This window comes from Notothenia rossii (genome assembly GCF_949606895.1).
Source record: "Notothenia rossii genome assembly, chromosome: 11".
Classification (NCBI taxonomy): domain Eukaryota; kingdom Metazoa; phylum Chordata; class Actinopteri; order Perciformes; family Nototheniidae; genus Notothenia; species Notothenia rossii.
In genome coordinates, this window is record NC_136910.1 from 48,078,976 (window position 1) to 48,103,459 (window position 24,484).

General features: G+C 39.4%; 1 protein-coding gene across 1 annotated transcript in view; it reads left to right on the plus strand.

Annotated features, from left to right (window-relative positions):
- Positions 1-24,484, plus strand: part of LOC307024787 (matrix metalloproteinase-17-like) — an 80,373-nt gene that overhangs the window by 23,631 nt on the left and 32,258 nt on the right. The window lies entirely within an intron of this gene.

The window sequence follows — 24,484 nt, forward strand, 5'->3', positions numbered from 1 at the left end:
CAGGCCCCCTGAAACGAGATGTTGGATCTCAGTGGAGCATGTGGGATAGACGAGAGCAGGCCGGTGAGATCGATTAGGAGAAACACGGGGCCAGTGATAATTGCGAGAAGACACATGAACAGGAATGCAGAAAATACACATGATTATAGCATGAGGGGCTAGAGAACCCAAGAGAATTGAATAAAACTAAATAACACCAGCGATACTTGGCGCAATCAGAGTAGGATTTGCCTCCTCTTTGCCTCCCACGTGACTCCCACAGGACTCTTAATGTCTTTGTCAGTCTTCGTCTGGCTGACGCTGAAGCTGACGCTCCAGGAAAACGCAACCTAAGATGGATACCTGATTGCTCAGTTCTCACAGCTTTGGTGGCACGCCCCTGTAATTAGTTAACTATTTTCTGCTGATGGGCGACAGCAGAGTCTTCCTGCCTATTGAAATGCACACTTGAGGGGCGTGACTCACTGAGACCTGAGTTACGCCTGGAGTTGAGCAGATCTGAGATTTTAAAATCTCTCAGAAATCGCCGTTTTAGCTACAATAACTACAGAACAATTATACAGAGTAGAATAAATGAAACAGAGAAGTCTATTTAAACAAGAATATAACTTACAGTGATTGCTGAGTCAGTATCGATAGTGTCCTCGCCGAGTCTGGAAGCACACTGAGTTATTCTGATTTGAAATGCGCTATTTAAAATGTTATTGCACTTCACGCAATCAGCAGAGTCATCCTGCCTATTGAAATGCACACTTGAGGGGCGTGACTCACTGAGACCTGAGTTACGCCTGGAGTTGAGCAGATCTGAGATTTTAAAATCTCTCAGAAATCGCCGTTTTAGCTACAATAACTACAGAACAATTATACAGAGTAGAATAAATGAAACAGAGAAGTCTATTTAAACAAGAATATAACTTACAGTGATTGCTGAGTCAGTATCGATAGTGTCCTCGCCGAGTCTGGAAGCACACTGAGTTATTCTGATTTGAAATGCGCTATTTAAAATGTTATTGCACTTCACGCAATCAGCAGAGTCTTCCTGCCTATTGAAATGCACACTTGAGGGGCGTGACTCACTGAGACCTGAGTTACGCCTGGAGTTGAGCAGATCTGAGATTTTAAAATCTCTCAGAAATCGCCGTTTTAGCTACAATAACTACAGAACAATTATACAGAGTAGAATAAATGAAACAGAGAAGTCTATTTAAACAAGAATATAATTTACAGTGATTGCTGAGTCAGTATCGATAGTGTCCTCGCCGAGTCTGGAAGCACACTGAGTTATTCTGATTTGAAATGCGCTATTTAAAATGTTATTGCACTTCACGCAATCAGCAGAGTCTTCCTGCCTATTGAAATGCACACTTGAGGGGCGTGACTCACTGAGACCTGAGTTACGCCTGGAGTTGAGCAGATCTGAGATTTTAAAATCTCTCAGAAATCGCCGTTTTAGCTACAATAACTACAGAACAATTATACAGAGTAGAATAAATGAAACAGAGAAGTCTATTTAAACAAGAATATAACTTACAGTGATTGCTGAGTCAGTATCGATAGTGTCCTCGCCGAGTCTGGAAGCACACTGAGTTATTCTGATTTGAAATGCGCTATTTAAAATGTTATTGCACTTCACGCAATCAGCAGAGTCTTCCTGCCTATTGAAATGCACACTTGAGGGGCGTGACTCACTGAGACCTGAGTTACGCCTGGAGTTGAGCAGATCTGAGATTTTAAAATCTCTCAGAAATCGCCGTTTTAGCTACAATAACTACAGAACAATTATACAGAGTAGAATAAATGAAACAGAGAAGTCTATTTAAACAAGAATATAACTTACAGTGATTGCTGAGTCAGTATCGATAGTGTCCTCGCCGAGTCTGGAAGCACACTGAGTTATTCTGATTTGAAATGCGCTATTTAAAATGTTATTGCACTTCACGCAATCAGCAGAGTCTTCCTGCCTATTGAAATGCACACTTGAGGGGCGTGACTCACTGAGACCTGAGTTACGCCTGGAGTTGAGCAGATCTGAGATTTTAAAATCTCTCAGAAATCGCCGTTTTAGCTACAATAACTACAGAACAATTATACAGAGTAGAATAAATGAAACAGAGAAGTCTATTTAAACAAGAATATAACTTACAGTGATTGCTGAGTCAGTATCGATAGTGTCCTCGCCGAGTCTGGAAGCACACTGAGTTATTCTGATTTGAAATGCGCTATTTAAAATGTTATTGCACTTCACGCAATCAGCAGAGTCTTCCTGCCTATTGAAATGCACACTTGAGGGGCGTGACTCACTGAGACCTGAGTTACGCCTGGAGTTGAGCAGATCTGAGATTTTAAAATCTCTCAGAAATCGCCGTTTTAGCTACAATAACTACAGAACAATTATACAGAGTAGAATAAATGAAACAGAGAAGTCTATTTAAACAAGAATATAACTTACAGTGATTGCTGAGTCAGTATCGATAGTGTCCTCGCCGAGTCTGGAAGCACACTGAGTTATTCTGATTTGAAATGCGCTATTTAAAATGTTATTGCACTTCACGCAATCAGCAGAGTCTTCCTGCCTATTGAAATGCACACTTGAGGGGCGTGACTCACTGAGACCTGAGTTACGCCTGGAGTTGAGCAGATCTGAGATTTTAAAATCTCTCAGAAATCGCCGTTTTAGCTACAATAACTACAGAACAATTATACAGAGTAGAATAAATGAAACAGAGAAGTCTATTTAAACAAGAATATAACTTACAGTGATTGCTGAGTCAGTATCGATAGTGTCCTCGCCGAGTCTGGAAGCACTCAATGTTACAAAACAGAAATGACCATTTTCAAGTCTTAAAGTCAACCTGAGGCCTTAGTTTTGGTTTCAAATTACACAACATCATGTATGTGTTGCTTCTTTGGGGCTTGTTTTCATAGACCTGGTTGCTTATTTCTCTCAAATCTGGCAACAGAGTGGGCAGGGCGCAGTGTCTAATTGTAGCAGTAAGCTAACGAGTACTGATAAGCTTTATTTTTGTTTTGATCCAATGCTGCACAACTGAACTGATCCAATGCTGCTGTGAAAAAAATAAGCTATATCCATGTTGGATAGAATATCCAATTTAAATAAAAAAATAACCTTGAATGCTTTTTTTCCTCTTAATGCATTGCATAAAGATCGGATCGGGAAAAATCGGTATCGGCAAATTGTCAAAATCAAATGATCGGAATCGGATCGGGAGCAAAAAAAGGTGATCGGGACATCCCTAGTAAAATGTTAAACCACACTCAGTCTATGTCCACAGTTGCAACAGTGTGTGTGTCTCTTCAAACCTCTGTAACCACGGGGTCACCCATCTCGACAGTCGTTGCGTGCATTGCATCAGATCCACGTCTGTCAGTTACCTCGTTCGCTGCTGCCTGTCCCTCTATTACCGACTCACCATCAACTCCTCCATCCTTCCCTCTTTCACTGCTCCATATTAAACGGGATTGAAAAAATGGCAGCCTCCATTAACCAGGCATGTCTAGGACACTCAGGGTGTTTCTCAATGTCGAGGAAGGCACCTCCAGAGCCACTATTTCAAGGATGCTACGTCATCGAGTCCCGCCGAAGGACTGTTCCAATGTCCAGGATCCTTGGAATTCTACCGAGGCCGGCGTCCTTCGTCGCGGGAAATTTCGAGGCTGCACATGTGTATCCTCCGTGGTCTTAAAATCCCCACAATGCTTTGCGAAAGGACCAATTTCCAAAATCTTTGGCGGAAATCGTGCTCCATTTAAGGCGGGGCCTCACATATGACACACACCTGCGCACCTGTTAGCCTGTTCCACCATTCTTCTTTTTCCGAGGCTAGGAAGGGTTCTTGCCTCGCTTCTGAAGGACCTGACTCGGAAGACATGTCCTACCAAGGAAGCATCCTCGACATTGAGAAACAGCCTCAGTGTCCAAGATCTAGGAGTGAGAAGTACCAATTTTAAATGTGGCCCTCCTTCTCTTTCACTCTGTCTCTTCCTCCAGTGAGCAGACAGGGGTTGTGTCTCAACTCTCTGTAGAACCAGCTGTCTCTAAGCTGCGGATTAAACGATTCACTTACCAACCGTATTTTTAATCCTCACTGTCACACTCTTGCTCTCAGATGTACACGCACTTTGTTGCTTTACGTGGGTCCACTAAATTGAGTTATATTTGAATGATATGCGCGAGTTAAATTAAACATTGACATTCGCCTGTGAGTTGAAACTGGGTGTAAAAGCAATCACACGCAGCAGAACGTATCCTTGCAACAAGTCAGCCATGTGTTCCATTATAAGCACATTAGATGTGCGCACTTGTCTAATGAGGTGATTGAGTGCTGCAGCAGGCTGCGGTGTGTGCCATCTGCTTGCAAAATAGTGTCTTTTAAAACCAACAGATGAATATTATTGTGTGTTGCTTCAGTCTGCACTGAGTAGGGCGGAAAACATTCTGATAACAGTTTGTTAAAGCCATTTATTGGGAAACATCAAACATGTGCTGTTCAAAAACATTACTTCCGTGTAAGTTTCACAACTTTTTATTATGACTATTTCCCAAAAGTGTGACCTTTTTATATCATTGACATATCAATAGTTAAAATAACTGTGAGATCCAGCTCCAATACGGTGTAACCATAAAACCAATGGACACAACTGTCTTCTAAAGGCCTGTACAATTATTTAGACTTATATTGCAATTGCTATCACGATACTTGGAGGATCCATCACTTCTGAATAATTATTCTCATCATTTCAAATATATTAAATGATTATGGTTTGATGTTTTAGGAGGATTTGTAACAAACAAATGTGTTTTGTTAAGTCTGTAGAGTGTGATTTGTTTGCCGTGATATCTTTGGCGCTCCACAATGCTTTATACCAAATATTATTTGAGCACATATTAACAAATATTGTGCTTGACACGATTTGAAAAAAGGAACTCGTCCATATTGTTATTTGGATAGAATTTGGATTATTGTCTAGACCTTGTTGTTATCATTGTCTTCTGACTAAATGTGTTCATGGTGAAGGAGAGAATAAACATCAAAAAATGATTTTGGGCTTCTGTTTGTTTAACTCCCTGCCATATGCTTTTTACTCATTCAATATGAGTTTGTGAATGTGCCAGCTTGCTCTTGATCTGTGTTGCCCCGAGGATATTATACAACTGAACCATGCATTTGATGAGGAGGAATATAATGCTAGAAAAAAATAGAAGAAAAGATATTTGCTGCTGGAGGAAAAGCAAACACATATCTTATTTAAAGGCCACACAAACCACTCTTTCTCCTTCCCTTAAACCGATTTGACTGTATGTCAAAGTTAGCTAATGATACAGATGTGAGGCGAACCTTTTGGTGAAGTAAAGAAACTGCAATACAAGCTGAGAGGGAACTCCTGTCATCCTGAGTGGTGCAGTGACGAGGCCTAAAACCCAGAAGTGAGTTAGCATTTTACCACTTCCTGTTCCCTCGTCTCAGTCAATGGGATTTCTCCATAGGATTTAGGAAAATAGCTGAAAATAAGGTCTGTGGTTGACACACATTAACAGACGGATCACGTTTTGTTCTACGACATTAAATACATCAGCAGTGACCCCACTGGTGATTTGTGAAGAGTTTACATGTCTGAAAAACGATGGTTGTTAACAAGTGGCTGTATACAGTAGGACTGCAGAAGTTGTCGAGGACGTTGTACGTCATTACGCCGAACACGTAAACACTTCAGCTAAGTTTGTTTGCCCTTGTTCTGCTTGAAAGCAAGTATCTGCCTCCTGCAAACTGTTAAAACAAACGCTTCAACTTGTACAATTTAGAATCTGTATTTTTGAATCTCGATCTTAAGTTGGCGTGACGTTGAAGTCGTGCCACCCTGCTGTAGTTCATTTATAGCATAACGTTAGCATTTTGCTTCTGGCGATTTGATTTATGATTTAGAATGGAGAAATCCCGTTGCTTTTTTGTCGAGGGAACCCATGCGCAGCTTACTTCCGGGTGTGGGGGAAACTTCTGTTTAGCAATGCAGTGGGTGTCACCAACTCATGAAGGAGACACGGGAAGAGCAGGAGCTTTGATGTTAAACACTGATGGTTTATTTAGGAGCTTCGGCCAGAAAATTCACAACACAAGTCCAAGAGTTCTGACTTCACGGTAGAGTTGCCACGTCAATTCTGAAGAACTCTACCCCAGACCCATGTATTTAGCTAGTTCAGAGAGAATAATCAACATGCTGCATAAAAAAGATAGAATCATAACACCTCTATCAGCTGACGCCAACAGGCAGGAACAGGGAGACAGAACACTGAGAGCACAGCAGCCAAGGTTACAGGTCCGTGTGCTCAGTCAGGACAGTTTGAACTGATAAACTGGGTCATAGTTATGGGCCTTGGAAAATATTTCCCCAACACCGGGTAAATACGTCATCCCTGCATCACTCTATTGCACAGCTTCAAAGTTGGTGGACTTGTTTCAAGGCCACTATCATTGGTCTGTGGCTTCTCCACCTCTCCAGAAACACTCGCTTCTGCTAATAAGGCTAAGGGGGAAACATTAGAGGCTATTCAAAGAGCTGCTGATCGGGTAATATCATTCATGTAAATGATGATTGTACATATACGCACACCTTGGTGCAATTGTAGATTATTAGGAGTTAATCGCAATTCAGCTTAAACAGATGAAATGTTATGTGTAAAAAAAAAAAAGGTATGAATGTATTTTATGTGGATAAATTGTTATGCTATAAATTGTTATGCTATAATATATATAATATATAGATGAACTCAGACGATGCTAAAAAACATCAGGTAGGATTTTCTGTGAAATGACAAGATGGGTGGGAAGAGGGGGGGACGGGGTGGCATGGGAAAGGGATTCCCTATATTTTTTCTTTCTTTGTCTTTTCTTTTTCTTTTTGTATTGTCTGTATTGTCTATATAATTTGTATCTGTATAAGTAACTTTTGTGAGGGCAAAAAAATTAATAAAAAAGTTGGTCACAAAAAAAAGAAACACTTGTGTGAACCATAAGCAGTTGTCACCCTTACTTGCTCCGAGGACTAACGACAGCATGTTGTACACAAGAAAAATCGCCGGCCACCAGCTGAGGATTTGCAGGATTGTAGAGCCAAGAAAGAAACGCAAGACAGTGCTCTGCTGACCTTCTCCAACCAGGAAACCATCTGTCCCCCCCCGGAGAATCAAACTGTTCTATCTCAGCCAGCACCACATCAGTACCACACCAGCAGCGCATTATCTCAGCAGGCCAACTCAGATGAAATGAGGTTATATGGACTGATTATGGGAAGATTAGATTGTATTTATTACGACCACTCAAATACAAATGAGCACACTGAAGCAATGTTAGAAAACATCCTATTTTTTTTATTAAAAGTAGTAATACCATAGTGTAGTAAATGTAGCTAGTAACTTTCAATTTGTACACACGTTGCGTTTAAACCAAATAATAAGTGTTATATATCAGCAGTGTTGGGCAAGTTACTTCCAAAATGTAATATATTACATATTACTTATTACTCTCTTTTGAAAGTAATAAGTTACATTACAATATTACTGTCTCTGAAATGTAATGAGTTACACTACTTTAGTTACTTTTTAGTTACTTTCACCAAAATAACCGCAAAAGAATAGCTAGGTATTTTAAATGCTAAAATGTAGTTTAATGCAGCTCATTATGCATCCAGTGAAGGGCAATGTGGTATAGCATAACAACTGTGTAGGCCCTTAAGGCTACTAACAACTTGTATTACAGGGCTTAGTTGAATACTCGATTCCGATTGTAAATTCTTAACATGTGACACGTTGTTAATACAGCAGTAGCCTACAGACCGCTGTCAAGGACTATAATGAAGGTTAACATATTGTAAATCAAGGCAAATATTATTTAAACCATGCTCATGATTTGAAATGGCAAACATTGAAAGGCAACATTATTATTAAAACCATGTAGCCTACTACATCATCACCTTGGTCCCATCATATACGCTGGGAAGAGAATATTTACTGCTCTTGAAAACTGGTATCACATCATCATGTGAGGTTGACTTTGTGACCTGGAGAACATTTCAGCTGCAACATCAGCTCGTTGATAATAAGCTTGGGATATGAGATATTTTTGTAGCCATTCGTGGTGAAGGCATCTGTGCTATTGTATGCATTATTTTTGACCCAACATTTCTACAGGCATGTCAGAATATGGTACTATTTTCACATGAATATTCTAGCCATTGTCTATTTGTATACCACAAGCTGCAAAATGACCGCCTTACCCCACTGTACAGGCGGGTAGTTGTTTAGATATACCTGGCACCTGCGGGCCGCAGAGGGGCGGCGTAGTTTCGGGCGACGAAGACTGCTGCTCCGGGGCCTGCGAGTCAGGCGGGAGTAAGCTAGTGTCCACAACGGAGGGTAACGTGATGTCCGCGTCTGACCTGTTGCTACTGTCTGCAGTAGATGCAGTGTTGCTGGCGTTTAGTGATGGTTGCTTTAACCATTTTCGTAAAAATGATTATCCACAGATCAGATGTGTGTCACTGCTGTGGAAGCACTTTGGAAATGATGCACGCGCAGCGGAGCAGGTCACGCGCACCTGACACAATTTGTTGTTATTATTTTTCGCTACGTTCTCTTTTTTGAATGGTTGCATAACGTTCAACTTCCCCGAAGATCTCAACGCGAAGCCTGAAGGGTAAACACCAGGTTTACTAATCTACACGCACAATTTGTCCGGTGTCGCAATGTCTCGCTTCTTAAAAAACGTGTTGTAACTGCGTTACTGAGCATTGTAACGGGTAATATATTACCCACATTTCATTAGTAATGCGTTACATTACTTCGTTACAGCAAAAAGTAATATATTACTGTAACTCCGTTACTTTTGTAACGCGTTACACCCAACACTGTATATCAGTAATACATATACAGTATGGTCTATTGTAAGCAAAGGTTTTTTTTCAATGGGGTAGTAGCTCGTCTTGTCTTAATGTGGCTTGCAAAACCCACACACACACACACACACACACACACACACACACACACACACACACACACACACACACACACAGGAAGTGTTGGGAACAGACAGGACTGACTCCCGCTGTAGTCTTAGTGATTGTTTGCTCTCTGGTGTCCACTTTTGAAGCGACAGTGTTTATTTGTATCATTTGTATTCGACTGCTGTACATCAGATTAATTGAGAGCACAATGGCTACTGGAAGAATACAACTGTGCTCACAACTACAGTACCTCTCTCTTTACATACACTGCAGTTTGATGTTTACTTCATGTGGCTAAGCAAACTCTAAAACCATTTTCCATCTGTTTTTTCCCTGAATTTAATAATTCCAAATTAATAGGTTCAAATTGTTGGTTGGTTTATTTATTTGTGTTTTATGCACATTTTCACTCAAAAGTAAAGTAGCACGATAGCAGACAGTAGGCTGCATTTGCATTTTGTAAGGAAGAAAATGGTGAACAATAATAAAACCTCTGCATAACCCCACTTATGAGCGAACCTCTGCACGTCTTCTGAAATCCGAAGCCAAAAGAAAATACAATTAGCTTCAGTAAACACCATAGTAACCCCTAAACAATAGTAAAAGCATCATATATAGCGTGTAGATAGCAACCATCAACGAAAGAGCCCAAAAAGGACACGGCTGTCCCTTTAACAGGGTTCCTCTTCATACAAATAAATAAATATAGCATCACTTTTTCAGAGATAGCAATCCTATCATCTAAAGTTCTGGTGCGGATTAAACGTTAAGCTGTGGCATTTAAGCTCCAGATAAATACAAACCAATAACGCTGCATCAGCTGGAAACTGAGCGATGTAATGCATTGATAATTAAAGATACATTTTTTATTATTTAATGGACATGTCTTGAAACCAAGAAAGGAAAAGAGAGGGTTGACAAACTAGAAATGGAGTATCGGTGCCCAGGTGTGAACTCCAGTTGAACCACATGACACGAATGGACTACAAAAAATGTTATAAAGTGAAAAGATTGCACGATGCAATCCTCACTGTAAAGTCTGGAACTTGGCCTGCCCACTTGTTTTGGACTCTACATGCCCTTTTGGAAACGAGGGTATTACTGTTACATCATACTGAAAGGATAAGAGTTTGATGAAATAGTGCCTGAAAGAAATGGAGCAGTGTCTTGTTTTTTTCATATGTTTTAAAAAAAAAAAAGTGCAACATGATTTATACTTGCTGAAACCCGTTTAGTCTTTGCCATTTAAATGTTGTTCTTACCACGAACAAATGGAAAGCAAGATGATGCTGATGGCATTTGCTTGACTTCTTACTGCAGGAAGATAATCCAAATTCAATCCATCAAATCAGTTTTGGGAAATCTTAATTAAGCTCAGCTCTGCATGGATGCTCCTCCACAAAGCAATTCTTATCAAACCTCAGCTGAATTGAGTCTCAGAATAAAATGTCAAAAGTCCAGTCTGTATTAAAACTTGCAATTGCTTTGATAAGTATGATTTTTATCTCAGCCTTTATAAATGGATTTAACATTTATGTGAAATGAAGATGTAGAAATCAGGACGGTTTTCAAATCCTTTCCTGAAAAGGCTGCCTGACATCGCAGTCCATTACCCATAATTCCTCCATTGTGTTTCTCTTTCAGAGCCAGAAGTGCCTTGCCTTCAATATGTGGCCCACAGGCTGTGTCAATTCTTTGTATTCCGCTTGTTTTTGTTCACCCCTTCCTATTTCATATCGCACAGCTTTGCAGATACCAAGTTCCTGCATATCAAATTCCTCCGTCTTTTTTTTCTGGAACCCTAAAGATAAAAGGTCGAAGCAACTTCAGTTATAAAAATGTTATCTAAGATGTGGCCGTCAGGTGTTTTGCTGACATTTTGTACACAAATGTAAGAAGTTGCTAAGGAAAAACTTTGGGGAATTAGAATCGATGCGTGCTTGTGTCAAATGCAAATCTGTTTATGGATTCAAACTAAATGGCCTGGTCTAATTTGGCTCTTTTTCAGGGATTGGGGTAGTTCTAAAGAACAACCCAAAAAACATTTATTCCCCCAAAATAAAATTTGAAAACAATCAAATTCATTAATGGGAGACCCTAAAGATAAGAAAAATCATTGTTGTCATTTGTTCTACCTCGGGTAGGGGTATTTTGAAAACTAAAGCCTTTTTTGAGGACTTGCTGCTGGACTAAAAGGGCTTTTGTGCGTCTGGATGTTCTTATTGAGAAGGGTAGAGTGGAAAAACTTCTATTCAAAATTACATTGCAGCTTTCTAAACACCTTCAAACATCCTTAAAGAGTTTTATAAGCGTCTAGACTCTAGAGTGTTGCATTTTGGGACATTTTTTGATGCTATTTAAATGGGAGGACCACTCGGTTGTCATCAGCCAGCAAAGTGAGCTTTCAAAGGTTTATTTGATTCTATTTTAATCTGTTACATTAGTCATACACTTTTCAAATGGGCCTGTGAGACTTGAAGAGCAAGACCTGCTCTTTCAGAGGAATGATTGAAAGGTGCAAAAAGACAGATAATGTCTAGACGGGCATTAACACCTTCATGTTGCCTGCTCCAATTTCATGTAGCGTATCCAAGGCAGCAGTCGCGCTCCAGACGTCAGAAACTGACAGCGTCTCTCTCGGTCAGATTTACATGTTGACGGTTGACATGGATTGACCGAGTGCTCTAAAATAGTTTGACCCACTCTATTAAGAAAAGGTTACAAATTCCCAAGAGTTCAAATTGAATTGTTTCATAGGCTTCTTGAAATGCGGACAGATGGCTTTAAAAAGGTTTCAAGTTTTGGCCTCAATTCTGACAAATGCCAAAAATATTCTACCATTTTATAGCTATTTGAGAATTGATACTATACGGTAATACTGTATGTAGTGGAAGAAATACTCCTATCTTGTACTTAAGATGTAGAAATACCACGATAACTTACAAGTACAACACCTGCAATCAAAAAGTACAATTTAAAAATGATTAGCATCGAAATATATACTTAAAGTACAAAAAGTAAAAGTACTCATCATGCAGAAGAGCTCATTTCAGAATAATATATATGTAATATTTATGTATCGTGTTTGTTGAAGGTGCCATTTCTTATTTAATGACTTTATTCATTGCTTAGAAGCTTGTCAACTTTTTTCATCTTGTCATCTTAATCTACAAAGTACCGGTAATAGTAAAGATCATGAATAAATGCACTGTGATCAAATATATTTATTTATACAGCCCAATGCGACAAAACACATCCGTCTCAGTTGCTTTACAGATCAAATAAACATGAATGACAAAATAAAAGGATATCCGAAAATTACAAGAATATCGTAAAAAAGGTAAAATACAAATAACAGTAAATGGGTAACTTTCCACCGCTGACTAACCCTAAAATAAAAACAGCTTTTTCTTTATTCCTGGACTTGGAAGTCTGCATAGTGCTCGCCCTCAAACTCTCCTTAGTTATTCTCTTTGTGCTCTCTCTCCTCTGAACGCAGGCCCCATTAGAACCTCCCTCTAAGTTTCCATCCAACTTGTCCTTCTTACCCTCTCTGACATCATGCTTGAAAGTGTGACACACACACACACACACACACACACACACACACACACACACACACACACACACACACACACACACACACACACACACACACACACACACACACACACACACACACACACACACACACACACACACACACACACACACACACACACACACACACACACACACACACACACACACACACACACACACACACACACACACACACACACACACACACACACACACACAAAGGCAGATACTGTAGGAACATCTCGGATTAAGCATGACCTGAGGGTCAACATATGCTGTTAGTGTAGTGCACACGCAGCACTACTGTTCCTGTTTCTCACTCTACGTGCTGCACCACACACCAGCTCAACACCAGCCTCCTGGGTCTAAAGCATCATTTTATTTATATATTAGTTTATTCCACACATGGCAATTATTATAAAACAAAACATGTACACTTTAAAAAACAACATGTTTACACTTTACGCATATTTTTGTAGCCCACGGTGGAAAGGAACAGGGAGAAGAACATCGTATTCAATGAAGTAGATCCAAAATGGACAGGAGGGGGTTTAAGTTCATGTCTATGCTATGTATTATCATCTGCATTCAAATTATGGTAGGGCATTTCAACACAGGGGAAAACTTGTGCCCTATGAAGGAAAAATACAAGTTATCCAAGAGGGTAGAAGAAGAGAACTACATGTGTTGATAACAACTCATACTAAAAATGAATGGCTGTGTTTGTAAATGGGGATTAGTCACTCATTCAAACACTGCTCGTCTTTTATTTATTTCTCCATCCTCCCTGATTTCCTGATCTTTAAAGTAGGTTTAGGTGAAAAAACTTGTCACATTCCGAATGCGGCTTCATTGCGTCTTTTAACACTAGAACCGCCAGGGGTCGCTATATACCTAAAACCGCCAACGGGTAAAATGTACCCGCTATTAGAATGCATTGATTTTCAAGGTACAATGTTCTTTTATTTATCATACTAGAACACAAGGTTATGAAACGTATACCAATAGAATCTGTGGACTCTCAGCTTTCATATGATATGTAGTTTGTGCAGATTACATGAAGTATAAAATATTGCTACCGTGAGTTATGTGCAAAGTGTCTCTCTATCTATAACTCTCTGCCTGTCTGTCTGTCTGTCTCTCTCTCTCTGTCTGTCTGTCTGTCTGTCTGTCTGTCTGTCTGTCTGTGTCTCTTTCTCTCTCTCTCTCTCTCTCTCTCTCTCTTTCTCACCGCAGTAAACAACAGGCGTTGTTATAGCAACACGTCATGTTTATGTTTTCGAAAATCACTGCATTTTCTATAAGGTAAATATTACCCGCTGGCGCTGATGGGTATAAATGGAATTTTTTTGGGCAATCTGACTTCCTATTGACCATTTTTAACAACAGAGGGTGCTACATAACACCAGGAAACAGGAAAAGTCACGGACTGGGAGACTTGAATATTTAATTGAAAAAAAGTGACATACAATCAAACAGCTGCGGGTAAAATGTACCCGTTAGCGATTCTAGTGTTAAGCAAAAATATCAACCCATGCTACATTTAAGCTACACAAATCCACCCTTTTATTATATAGTAAGGTTGACCATTGGTGCTTTCACGCAACACAAACACAATGACATTTTTTATAAATAATCATAGACATGGATAGGGGAAAATTGAACAGCCAGAATAATCAGCTACATTTAAGAGATCTTTAGATTTAAGGAGAGCATTTGAAACCAGGAAAAGATTTGTACGCAATATACGATATACGATAACTAGTCTCATATCACTTACCCACAAATCCCCAGTTAATGGTTTGACTTTTATGGACTTTTGATGCCCAATTTGGTGAGGTAATTTCCACTGTACAATCTTTTACTGGACTATGGTTGACGGACCTTTGTCTGAGATGAAATTGTTTTTTCTCTGAGATACTGCAAGTCCTTCACTTCAGTCTGGAAGTATCCTAGATCATCAGACCAATCATATGCAAGGGGTTAAATGACAGGGGTCCATTTTTACAAGTGTCTGTCTCTAGTCCTGTTTGAAAATTGCTTTACAAAAGAGAAATTATATCTAGGCTCAGTTCATTTTATTTTTGTTTTTACTGTTTGGTAATGGGCGAAGCAATTTCCTTCGTGTGATCAAACATGCGTCTGAGGCTGTGCAGCCTTCCGTTTCATATCCCCCGCAATGTCTGTTGATTGTCAATCGTTTATTTCTGCTGGGAATGTAATATTTGCTTTAAAAGTCTGCCTTTATTTTCTAGTTTTTATGAGCTCCTCAGTCAAACACACAGGCTGCCGTCGCCTGCCTGTTATATCACCGCAGTGTAATGCCTTGAGTAAACGATTTCTGGGTATAAGCTGCTGATATGAAATGGAAAGCTGCTCCAACTGCTGTGGAGAATGATAGCATCGCTGCAGCTATTGGAGACACTCCCTGGGTGTTTTCCGAGAGGTTTGGAAGAAATCTCCCCGGCTGAAAGCAGAGATTTTTGGGTTGATTTGAGGGAAACATTCTTTATAGGATATATGTTGCAGGAGGAGATGTTTTACTGTCAGTCTGTGGGTATTACTTTTGATACACACATATCCTTTTCTTTGCTATTTTTACATAATACCCTACAGAATAGATTTTATTTATCACAGTTCCTGCTGTCGCTACACTGCTATTCATCACACTGCTATAACAAGCATTGAATAAGTAAAAGATACACATTTTAACAACAATAGTTATCATATTTCTTTCTACCTAAAAGGACATTCAAAGAGAGGTTTACGTGTGCTCATTGGCCGTGGTTGCGTTAACCGAGGCGAGCACGCAGCTGGTGTTACACGGTTTGGAATGACTGCAATTATAGCATTCATAACGATAAAAAGAATATAAAGCAACATGTATAATGGAGAGTAGTATATTTCCACACAGTTCCAGCTGCTGCTTTTCTCTCTAAATGGACTTTTGAATATAGAATGGTACACCACTATATCGTTTCTCAGCAAATGAAAAGAATAAAGGTTTTTGCTTCCTCCACATCTTGGTAGTCAGCACTGGTCACTGTGGTCTTACATTCCCCCTTTTATTTGTTTCTATTTTGGCTTGTTTTCTGTAATTGCATCCCTCAATACAAGGCAAAGCACCAATGAAGTCAGCGAGGGGAAGGACAAAAAAAACATCGATATTGACAAACAATTATCAGAGAAAAATAGATTGAAAGACCTCAAAAGTAAAAAAACTCAAAATGCGTTATGCCTTTCCAAAATACTACCAGAACATCCTATGATGTAAGGATTTCTAATAAAAGGAACAACGTGGCAGAAGTAGAACACCTCTCTCTTCATGTGTTTGTTTGCATGCCCTGTAAAATATCTTCTTGTATTAAAGGTTAGTCTTACACTTTGCCATAAGAAAGGAGTCGTTTCCAAAAACATTTGTTACCACTTAGTTGCATCTCCAAAGGCTTTCTAAATGATCTTTTGTGTGTTAGTATAAAAGAGCAACGTAAACAGCTGCTGGATGAAGAATGCAGTCGTTCAGCACAACTCTATTTTTCTTTTCCTTTACAAATTGCTACACGACAAGAACCCTTTTCTTTGTTACCGTGGCACTTTACCGCTTCATAGCCTCTCAACAAAAAGGCAAGTAAAGGTCCGCCTTTGTCCCTGCGGCGTTTAAGAAGAACGTAAACACTGGAGCGGCCTCTGCTACTTCATCAGACTGAGAGACAGTGAGGTCGCGGGGTTAAACGTCTCCCGGTTACTCATTTCTTGTCAATAGGCTGAAGGACCTCGGCAGCTGTTCATCGGAGAGAAACAGAGGAAGGTATTGTCAGACAAGTGAGGAGGATGAAACAGATTGAGTCTTAAATAGAGGCAGTTGATGGCAGGGTGGACTTTGACCTCTGGAGAAAAGAGAGGGTCCTATCTGACCGGATGTGTTGCATGATGCTGGATGACTTTAATTGGTAACAGGGGCTAAAGGAATGTAGTTGAGTTAAATACAGAATCATCTCTTCTTTATGGTGAGTTTCACTTGGAGCCGGGCAATACATCAATCCTTTATTGATTTGGTGGAATGGGTAGATGTCCCGTTTGATTTTGGATATTTTCAAAGTAATGCATACGTGTTTCCATTTTTGGTTTCAAAGGCTGCATTGCACTAAAGCGATGTAATGTTTATTGAATTTTTTTGTCTTTCCAAACCTTTTTTGTAATTATTTATCTTTACTCACTAAAGAGTAAAATGCTTTATTTGTCATAATGCACAAAATCTAGAGTTTAATTGTTGCCAATGAAAGTCTTAAGGTCTTTATTTTTCTCAAACTGCAGCAACTCTTAGCGCCCTCCGTCTGAAACCAGAGACCAGACTGCTCTCATTGGTTAGCTCTGTTTAGAGAGTGTGCAATGTGTTGGAGTGTTAGCCAAGAGAAGCGCAAGTGTTACGTAGTGATGTCAACAAAGTAAACAAAGGTGTCCAATCAAGGCGTTTCAGGCAGTGTGGGAGAGAAACTCCCTCCCTCGATTTTATATTTTAGTCTACACTACAGGAAGGGAAAACCCCAAAAAGCATGGGTGTGCCCTCTTAACCTGAAATGAAATTGGAGTAAAATAGTGCCATACACCAAATGGTGTTGCAGGAATATAATACATATATTCAAAGACAATAGAACAAGATGTTAAATGAAATGCTGCACAGTTAGGTAAATACTGTATGACTGTAATATGAGTCACTAAGTAGTTATAGTGACATTACAGATGATTCGTTTTTGAATTAATCTCATTGTGTAATGTTTTATGTAATGGTAAACAAGCTTTATACGAAGCGTTCCCCAAACAGGCAGGGAGAGAAGCAACAAAAGCTAGACAAAAAGCAATAAATGGAGTGTGGAGACAAAACAAGGAAATAAATATCTACTGTAGCCGTTTACCTGCTCTAGTCTTCACTCCATAATAGGATTACAATGACCAAGGCTCTCACATTTCAGAGCAAACACAGTTTATTTCCCAGATAATATAGCACAAAGCAGAACAAACAAAACCCCGGATGATTTAATCCCCATTGACAAATTGTTGGAGTGTGTGAGCGCTGCTGAGAATCTTTGCATGAGAAGTATTACATTATAGCAGAACTAAACAGAGTATATTCTATGGATTGATTTTCAACTCCTATTAAAAAGAAGCGTGGATGCAATACAAGCATTGTTAACTGGAGCGAAGTGCCTCAGAGCTTTATCAGAGACTTGTGTTTGAAACCCCCGCGACTCACTTGTTGCTTCACATTTGCTGGGATTCTTAAGAGGGTGAGACCTGGACCTAACGACTGCATTATATCCAGCAATGTTTCCTGGGTAAACAACTTAAGTGGCAATATCCTCTAATGCTGTGGGCTCCTAACCTTTTTGGTTTCCATTTTTAAGCGAAACACTGCCTGCTGGCAAAGGTTGCGTAATGTCTGTGATGTTCCCTCCTCAGATTTACACAGATTTAGAGGCTAAAAGAGGGGAATGTATCCAATATTTCAGAATAAAAGCAAACATCAGGGGGATTAGTTTTTTCTTATATCTTATTGCATCTTGGAAATCATCCTGTTACGGTTCCTTTTTTTTTTTTTTGCAGCCCGAAAATAGAGTCCTTCGTGTAATAAAGAAGCCTTTATAATAATACACGACTAAGTCTTCGTTATATTAATTAATACAAGTTTGGATTAGTAAAAAAGTGCAACATCTAAGTGAGCAGTACAAAGACTGATGGGAAATCAAATGATGTTATATAAACACCATCATTAACACTCAACCTGTTTCCATTCACCGCTTTCTCTAATCCTTTTTAATTCTGTGTATCATTGCATAACAGTCTCACCTGAAAACGAAGTTGTTTGATGTGTTGCACACAGCATGCTAAATAAGTTTGAAGAGACATCAATGGAACAAATACGTTGACAGCGCAGTACCGTTGTATCCGCTGTGTATCATTTAAAACTAATATCCATCCAAGAAATACCGTTTTTTTTTGTTGTGTATTTATGTATTCCACATTCTCTCATCTTTACCCTGCTTTTGCAGAAGTTCCTCTGCACTACTTCATTTTTAAATTAAATAACTTTGAGAGATCAAAGTGTCTCATTATAAGGGAGATACAAAAATCCCACAAAAAGCAGCAGTATGTTATACAAACTAACTTTGAACGCACATCGCACCTTGAATGCAGAGTGAACTTCAACCGAAATATATATCGCTTCATACTGCACATAAACAACAGTTGGGCATATTTCTTTCAATAAGGCCCACTGTGCCGGTAATGCTCATATCTAGTAGCTGCGTGTGTGTCCCTTGTTTCTGATATCTCGACATCACGTCCAGCCCTTCCTCGTCCGTCTGTCTGACACTCGCTCGCTCGCGTTTGTTCTTCTCCAACATCTCCTCTCCCTTTTGTCCATCTGACTCCTTGACCTGGCTGCGAGCGATAAGAAGGGCCAGCCGACAAGATCCGCTTTATGTTTCCGTCTCAACTGCTCTCTTCAATCGACCTTCCCCCCCCATCGTTCCCCTGTTTTATAGAAGTCTGATTCACATCAGGTTCACTGCCTTACCTCACGTTGAGATGAGGTGCAGAAAGTGGGAGGGATATGGGGGAAGGGAAGGAGCTGAAGTTGAACGGTGAGATGGTCTTTGTAATTCCAGCTTATCATTTTAGTAATATGGCCAGCAGTGTAAGAGAAGATGAAAATGAAAATGGACCCAATTAATAGAGATAGAACCAGTAAAAATAACATTATAAAATATCAGTGAACATTTGTAAATGGCGGGTACAGTCTCACACCATTTAAAGCCTATTTGTCATGCTTTTAGGATTTAAATGTTGTCTGTATGGTTATATTAACACTAAAAGTATTTCTTAAAGCATACAAGAATTGCATTTTCTAGAAAATATGCCATTTGCTTTCCCTTGACCACTTCTATTTGCCTCCGTCAAGGAATCATCCATCACTTGATTAAAACATCCTATTACGTTGATTGTTCCCTCCATGATATCCAACTCGTTTAATTTCTTGTAAAGAAGCCAGTCTGCACAATAAATTATAAAGCTTTAAGGTTATTATCAATTCCCATTACCCTGCCAGAGCTTTCTTCATTAAACTCTCCCAAAAAAAAGACCCAAAGGACTTTCTGTGTTTGTCAAACTCAAGAATGAACTATACACTTCAATTTTTCAATTATTTTACCTCAATGAATTCCCATTTGGCTTTTTCTCTTTAATAGTAATGCTACATTAAACCTTCAACCTATACATTTGTGATTTTATTACAAATACTCTCCCTTTGTTGGCTTGAAAAGTGGCAGTTAAAAAGTTGGCTGTTTTCCGTCCTTTATGTGCAACAGTAGTTACGCACAGCTTGAATTCGGAAACATCTTTTTACAGTGGAAAAAAGCAGCTAGAAGGAACTTATAAACAGCGTTTTGGCGATCGACTCTACCCATAAAACTCCCCTTTTTTATTGATTCAACTGTCTGTAAAAGTTGGTATTAAAACACCAGGAGATGTAACTAGCTGCCAAACAATGACCCACTGTGCCTACCTCACATTGAAAGGCCATCCATGTGTTTTTAAGAAGGTCAGATAGCAATCATGGGAGGACTTTCTGTGTATCTGTGCTTTTTCATCTTTTTATTTTTCCTTGGTCGATATTACAGTTCATGCTTGACTCACATTAACACACACCCTCTGTTTCTCATGTGATGTGTGAAATCATAGTCAGTGGTTCGGTTTGATGTTTACAAGGCGGTACAACAGAAGGCTCCCTTGAGGATACGTAGATCTTAAGACTCAAGAAGCACTACTTTTCAGAGTTCTTGTTCCATCTCTCACCATCTTCCATGCTTTTCCATTACCACCCGAATCTTCTCAAACTTCTTCTTTCGGTTGTGTGTCTCCTCTGAGCGTCAGGGTTCAGTTCCTCTGACTTTCACTCACACTTACTGTACAGTCACTTTTCTGAGCAGCACAGAGTCCTGACAGTTTAGATAGATGACAAAGTTTAGGATTCTTGACAACAACCTTGCTTAGTGTACACAAACACGCACCACAATGACGTACGACTTTCTCGTGAACAACACCGTTGCCTGAAAGAATGTTGACGTTGGACTATTCTGCATAACTCTACATTATGTTCAATGATAACGTTTTTAAGATTCAGTGCCAGCATTTTCCGACTTGACTTCCATACTCTTACCTTCCCGCTTTGTTGAATAAAGGTCACACTGGTTCCTGCATTGAACATTGTTGGTATTTAGTCAAATTTCCTGACTACAATTTGGTGCATTGGCGTTCAATTTGGTACGCACATTCATGCCCCTCTCAAACCTTGGATTTATTTTGGTTATGTCCAAATTCCTGCAAAACCAATGACAATTCCATCGGTCTCAAAGTTACTTCAGGTTTAGTGCTAATCAACATATAATGGCCTGCTAACGTGATAGGCTAACTTGGTTCCAAATATGGAAAATATGCAAAATATTAGTATTGTTTTTCATTAGCATTTTAGCATGATGTTGTTAGCATTAAGCTCAAAACACCAGTGTGCCTAAATACAGTCCCAAAGACTGTATGTACGGCTGTAAACTTTTAGTGTAACCTCTTAATGTCTGGAAAAACATTGGTTCCCAAGTATGTTTAGTAATTCATTGAACAAATGTTTTTCGATATAGACAATTTTATATAAACATAATGACTGGTTTTCCTATCTTTTTCTGCGTAGTTTAGCAGGAACAACATAACACAAGGTGGTTAAATGTAAGAATGGGCAGTGTTTACACATTTCGTGTACCAAATTATAATGTGTCAAACACAATTATTCCCCCGTTTACCTCTACATTCATCTCATCTAGCCTTTTGAATACGTGTTACACAATAACCTATTAAGTTCTTGAGCCAGCAGTTTCTTCTTTGTCCAATAAGCTGTTCTTTACAACTTGGACCAGACATTTCTAACAAAGTTTTATGCTGACCACAGCACGGCATCGGAAACACAAAGGCCTGATAACTGTACAAAGATTTGATGGTTCAGAAAAAAAGAGCTTGTTACAGTGGCAGCAGGCTTGGCAGAGCATATTTTCTGCCTCTTATGCCAGTTACAGCAATATGGGAATAGTGGAGTGTCAGACGTCATTTTGTGATATGGTTTCCTGCGTCTGTGTGTCTTAATAATGCATGATTAAAGAAGACTGGATTCTCAGCCATCTGCGCCAGCCCCCTCTAGCTGCAGTTAATCAGAGAGAATAAACTCACACAGGGAGGCTTTACTTCTTCATCATATATGTTCTGTCTCTGCATGAGAGTGAGATGTTTCCTATCTCTTCAATCCATGTTGCTCTTTACTGTTATTTTTTTAGGATTAAGTGTAATCCAATGTGACCTTCAGTTTTATGCATACAGCGCTTTTCTTCCAAGGAAGAGAGAATTAGCTGTACCTTACAGACTTCATCTGTGGATTAAGACACTCGCGGTGGTTTAAATGCTTAGGATATGTATATGTATGTATACTGTACTATACATATCTCTCAGTTGGGAAAGATACTGGCTGCCACTGATAAATACATCTAAAAACTTTCAGTAGGCTTTCATATGGATTACACCCAGTACTATTACACTCGATAGCAGATTAACTAGACTGAATACTTTTTTAATTCGAAAGTAGCAATTAACTACGGTAGTTTTAATGCAGCTACGTACTTTATTTTGTGCCTGTGTTGAACAGTAACACAAATTGCCTTGCATTTTTCAGCTTACAGCCCTTGTGATTGATGGCCTCTTAGTGGTTTTCCACTCCAGTAGAAATTGCTCAGTTGTAGTCAAAATATATTTGAGGGCATGCAATGCTAGGAGCGGTAAATATAGTATTTGTATGTTTTTTTCTTTGTGCATTTGTGTGAAGTGCAGAGTCAGTTTTCTGGTGACTTCTGAACCACATGTCAAAGTCTCCCTTGTTGAGTTCAAGTGTTAGCAAACCTCTCCTTGATTAAGATGCTGAATCTATAGCAGCGTCGGATAGAATCGGAGGGACAAACCCTCTTTAATGGTCACACGTGCAGAGCACACAGCGCACACACAGTGAAATGTGTTCTCTGCTTTTAACCCATCCTAATACCAGGAGTCTAGTACTAGGAGCAGTGGGCAGCTATTGTACAGCGCCCGGGGAGCAATGGGACTGAGGGGGGAAGGGGGTTGTCCGGTGCCTTGCTCAAAGCCACTACGGCAGGGCAGGAGGTGAACTGGGACCTCCAAGTAGCAGACCACACTCCATATTTAGGTCTGTTCGGGGACTTGAACCAGCAACCCTACAGCTCACAGTGCAAGCCCTGCCACTGCTGGACAGAGGTGATTGTTCTGTAGCCGACCCTGTGCTGTGAAGGCCCTGTGGAGAGTAAGAGACCGACGTTAACATTTCACAGGAATCAATATTGTGAGACCAGAAAAAAAGGAGATAAGAGGTTAGACTCGTACTTAGCTCTGCGATCAATAAGTCATAACTAAACAAAAGGCACAAACTTCTTGCAAAAACGAAAATATCCTTTAGTAAATTGGATTGATGTCTCAACTCCGTCTTCTTCAGCGTTTCAAGATCACAAAGCTAAGTACAAGTCTAACCTGTTCTTTAAACCAGCATTCCTGAAGTTACATTCTGGCATGAGCTCTCTATGGGGATCAATACTGCATGATATCATTATTTATTTTTTTACATCCTGCCAAAATGTTAGACTGCTGACACTGTGGGTGGTTTGCCTGGCATTTGAACCTTTAAAGTGTTTTGCTAGAACTTCCAGCTCAGCATAATCTACCCCTGAATCCCAATGCATTTGACCCAGACTACTCATACACAACATGTCAACTGAAGTCTCAGCCGTTGATGTATTTCAGAATCAGCCATTTCTTTTTACCCTTCCAGTTCGGAGATAATACACTTCCAGTATGTCTCAATAATAAACGTCCCCTCACCCACCTTTATATGTATGCCAGGCTCCAACCACCTGGCGTGAGCACAGAGGCTTAAAGCACATCATTACAGAGACAGTTACTTCAGTTTTAAAAGGGGGCCTGTCTCCGTGAAATGTATCAAGACATTACAAACTTAACTTTAGTTATTCAGACATAAATGTTTCCAATCTGCTCTCTCTACATATTTAAACTTCAAAAACTGTTTTTCTTTCTCATTATCACAGATGACACTAGTGATCATCTGTATTCTGTTTAGAAGCAATCAATGAGGAGTCCAATATCAACTGTCAACAAATGGCTTTGTAGGACCCAAAGTCAATTATTGAGTTAATGAAATGGCCCCAGTGCTGTCAATCGCTGCCTTGTATCCATCTGTGTCACTCATCAGTAATGAGAGCTGATCAGAAATCATTTAGAAAGGCTTACCATCAAATTATAAAGGGAGAAAAGACAAGAGACTGCAAGAGAGAGAAAGCTAATGGATTTATAGAAATGGAGTCAAGCGCAAATCTTTCAGGAAACTAATAGATTTAAAATATCAAATTGACAACACTTGAATATTCCAAACCATATTAACAGCCAAAAAAGTAACTATTTCACTTAAACCACTGTTCCAAAACCCTATTTTTAACATAACTTAACATACATGTAAAGTAATTATATACAACAATCATATAAAATAGAAAAAAAAGCACCAAAGTCCATCAAAAAGAGTTATGGCCTACTTGTTTCAATGCTAAGGAAACCGAAGAACAGGGTTGTTTTATGGAAGACATTTTGATATGTCACAGATGGAAAAGCACAGGTGCAAATGATTAAGTTAATGATCTACCTTGGACACTAAAATGGAACAGAGCCATCGTTAATGTTATTAGTAACACCTGTGCTTCTCCTACTAACATGACACTCG